This window comes from Nicotiana attenuata, unplaced genomic scaffold (genome assembly GCF_001879085.1).
Source record: "Nicotiana attenuata strain UT unplaced genomic scaffold, NIATTr2, whole genome shotgun sequence".
Lineage (NCBI taxonomy): Eukaryota > Viridiplantae > Streptophyta > Magnoliopsida > Solanales > Solanaceae > Nicotiana > Nicotiana attenuata.
This window is the reverse complement of record NW_017671260.1, coordinates 305,571-317,894: the sequence shown is the minus strand read 5'-3', so window position 1 is coordinate 317,894 and position 12,324 is coordinate 305,571. Positions and strand designations below refer to the sequence as shown.

Genomic DNA, 12,324 nt, shown 5'->3' with positions numbered 1-12,324 from the left:
TGGATCACCAACAATGCCATGCCACAGAATCTCTCCATGTATAAGTGTTAAAAGTAAGCTTAACTCAAAAGTTCATATTTTTGTTCCTAAGAATTCTCCAGGTGGTGCTGCTATATTGTGAGATCAGGTTACCAATGGGCCTGCTTTTGTGCCTTCAAGTAAGGCTATGCAAATTTTAGTCTATGATAGGGCACTCTTGGAAGCTTTGGAGAGTCCAAAAGCACATAAAATTGCATATTTGGCTGGTTCAAAGATGAATGCACAAGATCAGCTGCAGTTTTCTGGTAAGAAGCTTAACACTAATGCTCAATTTCAACCCTCAAGAATTATGAATAGTTGCGAAGAGACATGAACCAGGTGGTTTGGTTGCACAAGAACTTGCCAATCATCCACAAGAGAGCAACTTAGGGTTTCACATTTATGAAGAAGGAGAGGAAGAAGAGTTGTTAGAGCATTATCGGGCAGAGGCTGCTAGAAGTGGAGATTTATATCATATGCATATGAAAAGAAGAAGAAGAAGGCACACACAATCAAGAAGAATTGAGATAGTGACATGATGAGAGTTGCAAAGCCAGGGGCAGTCTCTACCACCTCCACAAGATCCAATAGGTCGAAGAAGAAATGATGAAGTTTGATAATATTTTGAAGATAGTTGAAGAAGAAGTCAAGGTGCTATAAGTTGAAGAATTCACAAGATTGAAGAAGAAGAGACTTGACACTAGCTTTATTTTTGTATTATTTTACCATTTTATTAGCATCATCATTTGTAATATCATCATAGAGTATGTTATCTATTATGATCATACAATACTTAGTTCTTTCAAGTTCTTATTTTTTACATGCTTGCTAGTATATTAGGTTGTTCATGCCTCAATAGAAATTGTATGATAAGGTCTAGCTTAGTAGTTATTGCCATTCCTTTTTGCCTTTGAGAGATACCTCAGTTGGCTATGAGATTATTCACCCTCGTAAGATTTTGTCCTCATGAGACATTGGAAGCGCATATGGATGATCATCTTGACAAGGCAATGGATGCCACACTACTGTATTTTTTGCCCCCTTACTTATAATTTTCCTTTGTGGTGCCTTTATTATTAATAAAACTAGCCCTAGGTATTCTGCCTAATGGATTTGCTTAAAAAAAAGAACCCATCATTTGCTTATATATGTTAAATCCTCCACTTTCGGTCCATTCTTCCCCTACAAAAGGAGATTTTTGTGAATAATCAAATTGGTAATTTTTGTTACATCTCTCCCTCCAGGAGCCCATGTATCATATACACCCTCAAAATAAAAATTCTTGAATACTAGAAGAAAATAACATACATGTTTAGTATCTCCATATGAATCATTTTATATCACTACTAGAAAAACATCACTTTGTGACCGAATTTTCTGACTGAAAATGAAGCAGTCGCTAATGGGACTGCTTTTGCGACCGCAGTAATCGGAAAATGATTGACTTTTTATTACTTATTTTTACAAAAGAAAATCGATTATTATTCCGATAAAAGCAGTGGAAAAACAATGCGCCAATTTTCCGCCTTCGCTTTTGCGACCGATTCGGTCGGACATTAAAAAGTCAAAAGTTTATGATGACCCACTAAGCAACTGCGTCAATTGCAAAATTAAAATTAAAATGATAAAAGAATTTTAAGCGGGTTTGCCACTACGGTATTCAGTAACCTTAATCTAATATTTCACGCCCAAACCCTATTTCCCCAATTTCCTCTATCTCTCTCTCTGCTCGACCGATAACCCCTCTCTCTCTGCTCGACCGATCCCTATTTTCCCAAATTTTTAAAGGTAAATCACTAATCACTCAGCTCTCTCTCTTTCTTCTCGTACAGGTAAGTTTTTTTTCCCTTTTCTGTTTAATTTTTCCATCTTACTGTTCGTTCATCTGAAATTGGAGGATCATAATCGGTCGGACTTAGCAATATTAATCTTCCCACTGAACGCATCCTGAATATGTATATAGTCTCAAATTTGGCCTCGTTTTGAACTAGATTCTCTAATCTCCTCATTGTAATGATTCACTTAGTTTCGTTTACTTGACACTAATTTTAATTTTTTTCACAAAGGGGACAGGGCGATAAAGCACACTTATGATAACGTTTGTTTTTTGCTTTTGCTATGGTTAGGTACTTATTAAACTCATGAATACATATGGTTTCTGAAACTCATGTTAAAGTATCTAGTAGAAAAAGAAAACATATGGTTATAATTGATCTGGATTGACATACACTGGTGGTCAATATATTTGACATATACTCGTTATTAGCCTTTGGTATATTATTGATTTCGTTTTGGTCGAATTCTATTAGGTTAAATAAGTTCTTTCTTTTGTCGAGTTATATTCATGTTGACAATTTTATATGAAAATAGGGAAAAGAATATTGCTCCTTCTAAAGATTTTTTCAAAACATAACTATTAGTAATCTAACATTTTTTTCTTCAATTGCTATTTTGCATAGATTTTAAGCATATAGAATTACAAGAGATTATGACTCGCAATATTTGTATGTGATTTTTAAATTTATAAATTTACTTAAAAATTTTGAAGAGCTAATGTCTGAATTTAGATAGAAAATTTTGAAGCTGATTGGTGTGCTTTGAGTAAGTATCTTATTTGATATATGCAGGTATACCTGCATTTACTGCTCTATCAAGGTGTCAAATGTGATCTAACATTGTTTGTAGGGTAAAAAAGAGTCATTAGTAGTGGTCACTCAGCTTTATGAACTAGCTATTTTTCAAGCTAGTTGGTTGAGCTATTCTGGATACATAAGTGTGTAATATTATTGAGAAAATTAGGTTGGACGAAATGCTATCATGAGTTATTTCTTGGGTTCTCTCTTTTTTGGATGTTGACTTATACTTCTTTGCTCATTAGTTTTGAACTTAATTTGGTGAAAAAAGTTCTCCTGATTTCAGTCTGTTTGCTGTCAAAAAGTTCAGCTCTGACCTGCTTTTGCCCATATATTTTTCCCTCTTTCTTTGACAAGTAGCTGTAAGATGAGTTAAAATCTTTGGAATTTTGTTAAGCTTCATTTTGTTTGGTCCATGCAGATTCTGCAATTTTTTAGCTGCAGTTGTTTCAAGTTATAATGTGATGGATCTTTTGACATTCAATATCGTCATTGCTCTTTTACTCTGTTATATTATGTGGCAAGCTCATCTGATATCCTTTAGGCGTGCTGATTGCTATACTCTGATATTTGCTTAGAAATCATGATGGATTGACATGACTTGAAGTTAAGGGTGTTAATGAATCTCTAAAAGACGATTAAAGCGACCGAACCACAAGGTTTGTGTTTAAACCTCTATGAAAGACAAGGTTTAATGACTATGGTTATTTGTTATGGATTTAATTTTACTATAAAGGGACCCCTCCCTAGCACAAGTTGGCATCATTTTAAAAATAATTGAGCTGTAAAGAAGTTGGCATCATTTTAAAAATAAATCTAAAATAATTGTAGGGTGCACTACCCTTTAATTAGGAATTTGGAGCAGAATTGCTATGCTTTTCTTTTACAAGTAAAGCTGTATCTTTTAGCCATTTGACTTTTTATCTGTGTATTCAACCAATTTAGGCAATGAATTCAGCTGAATTACCTATTAGCTCCATTTCCTCTCTTTCTCTATTTTTATTTATTTATCATTCTTCGGGTGTACGGTCATACTTCTTTTATGATAACGAGGACTTTGAAGAATTGGACATATAATTGAGTTGTTAATCAATGACAATTAGATGTTAATTTCATGATGTGTATGGTGGGTTTTTTTATAGGGTGAAAATCTGATTGATATTTATGTATGAGCAGCAGGTGGTAGAAATAGGCAGGATGTTCAGCAAACTGGTCAGAGCTATCCATGCATATAACAAGCAAAGAAAGATTGGAAATATAATGATTTATATATAGTACTCCATTCCTTAGATAGTATTATGTACATCTGAATAATTTGAACTAGCATATGGCTGTTTGTTAACTTTTGTCTTTTGGCAATAGCCTTGTTGAGGGTAATGGTTAAAGTGTTTGGAAAGGCCAAAGGGACAATATTAGAAAGCACAATCATATCCTTTGGTCAAAATGTGAATATAGACATTACTGATTCAGATTCTCAGTTAGTTTTCTTTTTAGCATTATATATAACATATGAGATAATAAGTTTAAACTACATTTTAAATGCCAAGTTTGGACTCGCTTTGGCTCTCAAGCCATAGACTTGTTATCTTAAATCCATAGACATGAGACATTACTGCAATTTGAAGACTTGTTCTGTGGTGTTTTTTGCTATGTAAAAATAAATTTAGGTGGTTGCTTGAACCTATGCCCTCGTTCCAAGTTCATACATTCTTATTAACCCTTTTCAAAAATGATGATGGGTACCCTATATTCTAAGACTTTAGATGTTTCTCCTGAGATTTTGTCATAATCAACTACCAATTTTGAATAATTTTTTTACCAGTACATGTTTGTTTTACAGCTCAGAAACTGTTGAGACTGTATCATTTAATGGCTGCAGTCAAATAAAACTCATATCAAGCCATAAATTGCAATAATGGATCTGTTTTGCTGAGCAATTGATGTTTAAAATGTTACTTGGAGGTGATGCCTCTGGTCGATGCTCATTCTATTTCATTGTTGTTGCCATTCTGACATTGTGCTGTGTGTTTGTTTTACTGTTGCATGTGCTAATTCTAAGATTTTGAGAAATAATTTGCTTTCAAACAGGGATGCCAGAGATTTTGATGACAAGCATACTAGTATTGAGCTTAGTGAATTTTTCTGTGGACTTGTATATATACCTTTTTCCTTCCTCTATTTACTTTATTTTACGCCTAAGATTTGGTTGTGTCATGTTAATTTCAGGAAGCCTATCAGCGACGTTTTGAGGAATAGCGTCAAAGTCAACCCGATTCCATGGATGGTAGCTCAACCCAAGTGTCACTCAATGATGTAGCTTCAATATGGTCGCAGGTGGTTGGTGGCGCAAAGAAAGGTAGAACCTACGGTCTTGAATCACAATATTCCGTAGGTCATTCTACGACATTGTTGTCTGGCGATGCAAGTTATTCGCAAGATCACGAAGAGGTGGAAGCATTACGAAAAGAAGTTGAAGAGTTGAAGGAGGAACAGAAAGAAGATCGCGCAAGTTTTAACAAATTGCAGATTCTAGTGGAGAAATTTATGAGCGGACGTTCATTTGGTCCTTTGAATAGCGAGGATGGCGGGGATAATGAGTTTTAGTTTGTTATGGTTCACTACTAAGAAATCAAGTTTTAGCGACGGATTAGCAACCGATTATCAAGAAATTCCGCTAGCTACGAGCGTTTTAGCGACAGATTAGCGACGGCGTTCGTAGCTAATTCCAGTTTTTTTGTAGTGGTTATGATGTTTGAGACATTATTATTTGTTGTAGTTTGATGTTTAGACTTGGTAATATTTACACTTGACTATGATTGTAATGTTTTAGACTAGATTGAATGGTGCCAGAATGTTTAACTCTTTTTTGGATGTTTTAGTTACAAATATTTATGTTTTGCATTTTATGGATTGATTGGTTGAAATGACGGATTGATTGGTTAGCATTGTGGAATAATTGGTTGGCATGGTGGATTAATTGGTTGTTGTATATTTGAATTGGCAGGTGGTACTGCTTTAAAAGCTGGAATTTGACAAAAAATTCCCAGTTTTCCGACCATAGTAGTCGCAAAATGCATCAAAATATTCCAGATTCAGGAACATCAGCGACTACTGCAGTCGGAAATATAAATAAATAAATAATTTTAAATTAGATTTGCGACCACGGTAGTCACAAACATAAATAAATAAATATTTTTAAATTAAATTTGCGACCACAATAGTGGGAAAACTCAAATAAAATTACATAATAATTATAATTATGTATACCGTTTGCGACTGAAGTAGTGGGAAAGTTAATATCAAATTAAAATTTAATTTAAATTGTTTGCGACCGCGTCAGTCGGAAAATTTACCATATTTATTAGTCATTTTTCTATTTTGAGTTTCCGACCGCTGTAGTCGCAAATTAGGGACGGATTCGGTCGCAAAATATTTCGGACCAACTATTTTGCGACGAATTTTTGGTCTGAATGTAGTCGGAAATTAGCATTTTCTGACCACTTCTGACCGTTTTTGCAATCGCAAAATAGCCATTTTCTAGAAGTCCCATTTGATTCAAAGAGTTTATAGATCTTTTGAGAGAAATTTGCTCAATGTGATTTTAGACATATCTCATCCATTTTTGGTATCTTTAGTCATCGTAGTATCGCAGACACAAAAAAGTGTATTTGATTTTATGTAAAGTATGTCCATGCATCTCAGGCGACCATATTAATCCATTTATCCTCTATGTGTTCTTCTTATAGAGTTTTTCTTATGTGCTTATTTTTAATTAGGTGGGCTATGGTTTGATCACGCTTTTTTACAACTGCATTTCTAGTACATTCGGTGTTGTCGTTTCTCAACTACTTTGTTAAGGATCCTTATCCGTATAAAGCACCCTTGCACGACTACTCCATTTCAGTCATCACTATTGGATTATATATATAGTGAAAGCAATTTCAGTATTACAATCATATGTAATCTAAACAACTAGCATAGATATAACGATACACGAAAATAAATCAAGTTACCTCTTGAAGTGTGAATTATAACGATCCGACCAGTAGTTTTGAGCTCTAGCATATCGTTCGATGGTTTGAGACTTTGGGTAGCTTCACTATACATATTATGACTTGCACGTGTAGTCAGATTTGAATTTTTGGGAAATTCGGAGTTGATTTAGAAGGATAATTCTCAATCAGAAGATTTAAGTTGGAAAAGTTGACCAAGGTTTGTCTTTAGAGTAAATGACCTCAGAACAGGGATTTGAAGGTTTCTATAGGTTAGCAATATGCTTTCGTACTTGGGCGTATGTTCGGGTTGAGTATCGGATGGTAAGGGAGCATTTTGGCGCTAAATATCAGAAGTTTGTATTATAAAGGTTTTAAAATCGGCTAAGTTTGAATTGGAGTGGATTTTGGTGTTATCGGACTCTGAGTGGTGTTTTGAGACCTTGGATAGGTTTGTTTTATTGATTGTAACTTGTGTGTGAAATTTGGTCGTGGTCCAGAATGTCTAAGTACGATTCGAACGCGTTCGATGAAGTTAAGCAAATGTCTTGATCGTCGATTCGTGGTTTTGATGTTATTGGCGGCATTTTGAGCCTTTGAAAAAGTTTGGGTAAGGTATTGAGACTGGATTGTATGATTAGATGGGGCCCCGAGGGCCTCGGGTATGCTTTGTGATGGTTTCGGACCAAGTTTTGGGTGTTTTGATGGTGCTTGTTTATGGTGTTGTTCTTCGCGAACGCGGTGGAAAGCACGCGTTCGCAACTAAGGATTTTGGATGCTAGGAATTTGTTCTATGCGAACGCGACAGGGGATTCATAAACACGAAGAAGGATTTTGGATGGGGCAGCTGGTTGCCTTTTGCGGACACGAAGATGGCTCCGCGAACATGAGGGAGGATCTGGCTCTCCTTTGCGAACGCGAAGGTTTTGAGGTCTAGGCTAGGGGGATCCGTTGGCTTTCACGATCGCGAAGAGCACGTCGTGATTGTGTAGGAGGAAATCTTGAGGAAGGCAACTTAAGCCTCCGCAAACACGACTTGAGGACCGCGAACGCGAAGGAGGGGATTGATGCTGGGGGGAATTTAGTCATCGCGAACATGACGGTTTGCTCGCAAACGCGATGGTTTGCTCGCGAACGTGAAGTTGTGGGGCAAGTAGGCCTTCAAGAACACGATGAAGGGCCCAGCAGAGGCTTATAACAATGAGCTCGGAGGTGAGCTCATTTATTTTAATTTCTCTCTTGTTGAGGCGATTTGAGGCGATTATGAAGAGCCATTTTCATCATCTATCATGAGGTAAGTGATTCTCACTTGTTGTGAGTTAAATACATTAATTTTTATATGGATTTAAACATGAAAATTGATAGAAAATGCGGGATTTTGGAAGAAAACTTGTTTGAATTTTGACCACGAAATTGGACATGAAATTGTGAATAAATTATATATTCGAGTTCGTGGTGCTATGGGTAATATTTATCTTCGAGAATTTTTAGAATTCGGGCGCGTGAGCCTAGGGGTTGACTTTGTTGACTTTTCGTGTGGAGTTGGGAATTATTTCTAATTGTTAAATTACGAGTCTTTGGGTATATTTAGATTGGTTTGCACGTTGTTTGACTAGTTTTGGATCGTTTGACATCGCTTTGAGGTGTTAGAGAGACGTTGGAGCCGGTTATCGGATTTCAGAGCGAGGTAAGACTTCTGTATAATCTTGTGATGGGCCCGTAGGTGTTATATTTGTTATGTGTTACATGTTGTGGGATCTATGCACGTATGAGGTGACGAGTGTCCGTCCGTATGCTAAAATTCCTGCTTTGGTTCGGGTAGACTAAGACTCACGCCATGCTTTATATTTTAATATTTTGAGTTATTCTTGCTTGTTTAAATGCTTTAATTTATATTTTTTCGTGAGACTAGACTTGCGAAAAGTATCGGACTTTCTATTTTAGATACCTGGCGAACTACTTGATTAGAAGTAGAAATTATACTTTTCTTGTACAGATTTCTTCTGTGTTGTACGAATTTGTCCGAAAGTTTCTTAAATTTAATAACTCACACATATATTCGTGAGTGGGGCCAGTGACCCGTCAAGTTTCACTATTTCTATGGGTTCGGGCTAAATGCATCAGCAGTACTATTATGGATCGGGCCATATGACTTCAGTAGTATTATGAGATGCATCTATGGTTCGGGACGTTCAACCTCGGCAGTGTACACGATTATTATGGGATCAGGTTGTTCGCCTTGCAAAATCGTGCGTAATATTTGATAGGGAGTCAGTGTATCTATGAGTTTTCCTGACTCACGATGTGATATTTTATTTGATGTTGACCATTATGTATTCTATTTGAGGAAGTATCCGATATTTGAGGACTTCGTGTTTGCTCCTCAAATGAGGATCGTATTATGTACCCATTTATGTTTTTACTGTTTTACTTGTCATGCTTCATACCTATCTACTTTTACTTTACTTGATTTTTTGGATCACTAGTGAGTGTCGATGTCGACCCATCGCCACTACTTCTTCAGGGTTAGGCTAGAAATTTACTGGGTACGCATTGATTTACGTACTCATACTACCCTCCTGCACTAATCATGCAGGTACTGAGACAGGTACATTCGGTTATCATTTGGGCGCGTAGGCGCAATTGCTAAGGATACTTTGTGGTGAGTTGCTCTCTACGTTATGCTCCGCAGCACACGAAGTCCCTGATCTATCCATTTATTGTATTCTGTCTATTTCCTATTCCAGACAGATGTGCTAGTAGTATCGTATATTCTGGTAGATGATGGTAGGCTATCATTTCGTGTTTTAGTCACTTATTACACTCTAATTCACTGCACTTTTTTGTGTTGAGCTTTAATCGCTAATGTTTTGTACTAATTGTATGTTCTATGCCTTGTAGAAGTGATTCCGAGTGATGTAGATGTTATGGAGCTAATTCGAGCTATTTGGAGCTTTGAAGTCTGAGTAAAAGCCCAAACGATTAAGCTGGGATCGTGTTTGGGGGTCGAGGACCACATCTGGATATCAAAAATCAAGCAAAAAGTAAACTCTGACAAAAATGCACTGCCGCGGTGCGTGGTGCGCCGCGACTGTGTAAAATGTGGATGCATCTTCAATTGTTGAGCACACTAGAAATTCCCACTAATGCCGCACATGGCGCGTCCATGCGCGTGCATGTGTAATATTTCTAGAGCCAGTGTCCTATTTCGGCTAGGAGAAGGTGGTTTTGTTTGGGCCCGACCCTACTTGATATAAATACATGGAAAATGGTTATTTTATGGAATTTTGACACATATTCGACCGAATAAGGCTAAGGATGAGTTGGAAGAGCAACATCACAAGGATTTCATCATTTCTTCCTCACTCAAGACCCGAGTTTGGATTGAATTTATGTTTTCCTATCTTTTTATCATATTTGTGATGAATTAATCCATGTCTATGGAGTAGTTCCTTTTAGGGTTTGATGAATTTGGTGTATTGATATTTGTTTGTGGACATTAACTCTAGTTTTATGTATTGAAGCATTTTTGGATGATTTAATTGTTGCATTCATATTCACTTGTTCATGTAATCGAGAGAGGCATAACTTGTGATATTTTTTCATTATATTGTTGGTTGAGTTCATAAATTCTTCTTAGTAATTGAAGGCTAGTTGAATCATTGAATATACCTAGTTAGGAGGATAATCAAGAGAGGTTCTCCTAAAGATCAATCCACTACACATTCTTGCATATATTCACAGAGCATAAATTGGTTCATCTCGTGAAGTTAAGACTTAATCGAGAGAGGAGTTTTTACTAAACAATTGAACTAATAATAAGTGAAATTGAGAGACTCACTTGAACATTAGATGTGAATTATCTAGAGTTAAATCTCATATAATCATATTGCACCTATCCTATCAAAACCCTATCTTCTCCCATTGATAACTTTCTTTGCTTATTCCTTGATTCGATCGTCATTAGTCAATAGCTTAGATACTTAGTTAATTTTTGTTAGAAATCATATAAATCTCAACTATTGATCATCTTGGATAGCAATCAAGCTAGAAACTACGATAATATTGTTTAACTCTAATCCATGTTGATACGAATTATATTATACAATATTTGACTAGCAAGCATAACTTAAGTCTGTATTTTGCGCTCGTCAAATTTTGGCGTTGTTGCCCGGGATTGGCAATCAATAGTGTTTGAAATAGTTCGTAGTGCTAATTCAGGAATTTTTTATTTTTATTTTATTTTATTTTTCTCTTTTTACGGTTTGTGTTATTTGATTGTGCACAGGTGACAGGTTAAGAGTGGTACATGACTCAAGCTTCTGGGAAAGAAGTGCTACCATAAGAATCCGAGATAGAAAAACAACTACGACAACTGAGGAAGGAAAGAAATCTCTCCGAGACTTTAGAGAAGGTTGGGCAATACTCAACCAAAGAAACTATGGTTGGAGACGATGATGATAATGTAGATTTTGGTGCAAGAGAGACAGCCCAACAATGAGAAAAAACAGCACGGGATGCTAAGGAAGCAGCTATCAAAGATGCATATATTATCTATGAAGAAGAGAGGGCTCGGAGAATTGCTCAAAATCAACCCTTGGCTGCCGACCACTGAGGAAATATAGCTCTTATGCGTGGGAGACCACTTGGCGACTATGCTAGACCGGTCTACAATAAAGGATTATCAAGTGTGAGACCACATCCAATTGCAGCTAACAATTTCGAGTTGAAGCAAGGGTTGCTTGAAACCCTTCAGAACTATTGTGTCTTCAGAGGAAAGTTGAACGAAGATCCAACCACACATCTAATGGACTTTGAGGAGATTATGAACACCTTTCAATACAATGGGGTGTCACAAGATGCAGTATACTTAAGGGCATTCCCCTTAACACTCAAAGATGATGCAAAGTAGTGGCTTCGAAGCCTGCCCAATGGATCGATTAGAACATGGGATGAGATGATAGAAAGTTCCTTGATAAATATTTCTCATCAACTAAAACGGGCAAGTTTAGAAGAAAAATCCATAACTTCTTCCAGAAAGATACTGAAATTGTGTTTGAAGCATGGGAGAGGTTCAAGGAGATAGTGCGAAAGCGTCAACATAGTGGAATTGAACTCTGGATGCAACTCCAGGACTTTTGGGATGGATTGACACTGGCCTCACGTAGAATATTGAGCAATACAGCTGGAGGCCCGTTGATGAAGAAAACTCCAGAGGAGATAGTTACAATTCTTGATGAGTTGTCTAAAGATGCAAATCAGTGGCCCTTTGAGAGTGCTAAAAGAAGAAGATCAACTGGTGTTTACAAGTTGATGCTAATACATCTGTGCAGGTACAACTTGATGCTATGGCTAAAGAAATACGAAACCTGACCTTAGCTACAATACAGAGTGAACCTCATGCAGCTTGTGACATATGTGGAAGAGGACACCCTACTTATGAGTGTCAAGCCTCAACTGAGGAAGTGAATGTTGTGGGAAATTACAACTTTAATGCAATGGGTCAGAAGCACCCTGATTTTTCATGGGGTTCACCTGGGGGTACTGCAAATGCATCACAACAAAACAACCCCAGATTTAAGGGACAAGGAACTCCTAGTTTTGTTAATCAGCAGAGGCCACAGTTTTAGCCTCAACAGCCCAATCAGCCTGGTCTAGAAGATCTTATGAAGGCCTTTATC

The 12,324-nt window shown here is 36.8% G+C and overlaps 1 long non-coding RNA gene across 1 annotated transcript; it reads left to right on the top strand.

Moving 5' to 3' along the window:
• Positions 1-1,672: 1,672 nt before the first annotated feature.
• On the top strand, positions 1,673-5,578 carry LOC109207125. The gene is made up of 2 exons (XR_002064970.1): positions 1,673-1,806; positions 4,878-5,578. It is a non-coding gene; the product is annotated as an uncharacterized LOC109207125 (long non-coding RNA).
• The last annotated feature ends 6,746 nt before the right edge of the window (positions 5,579-12,324 follow it).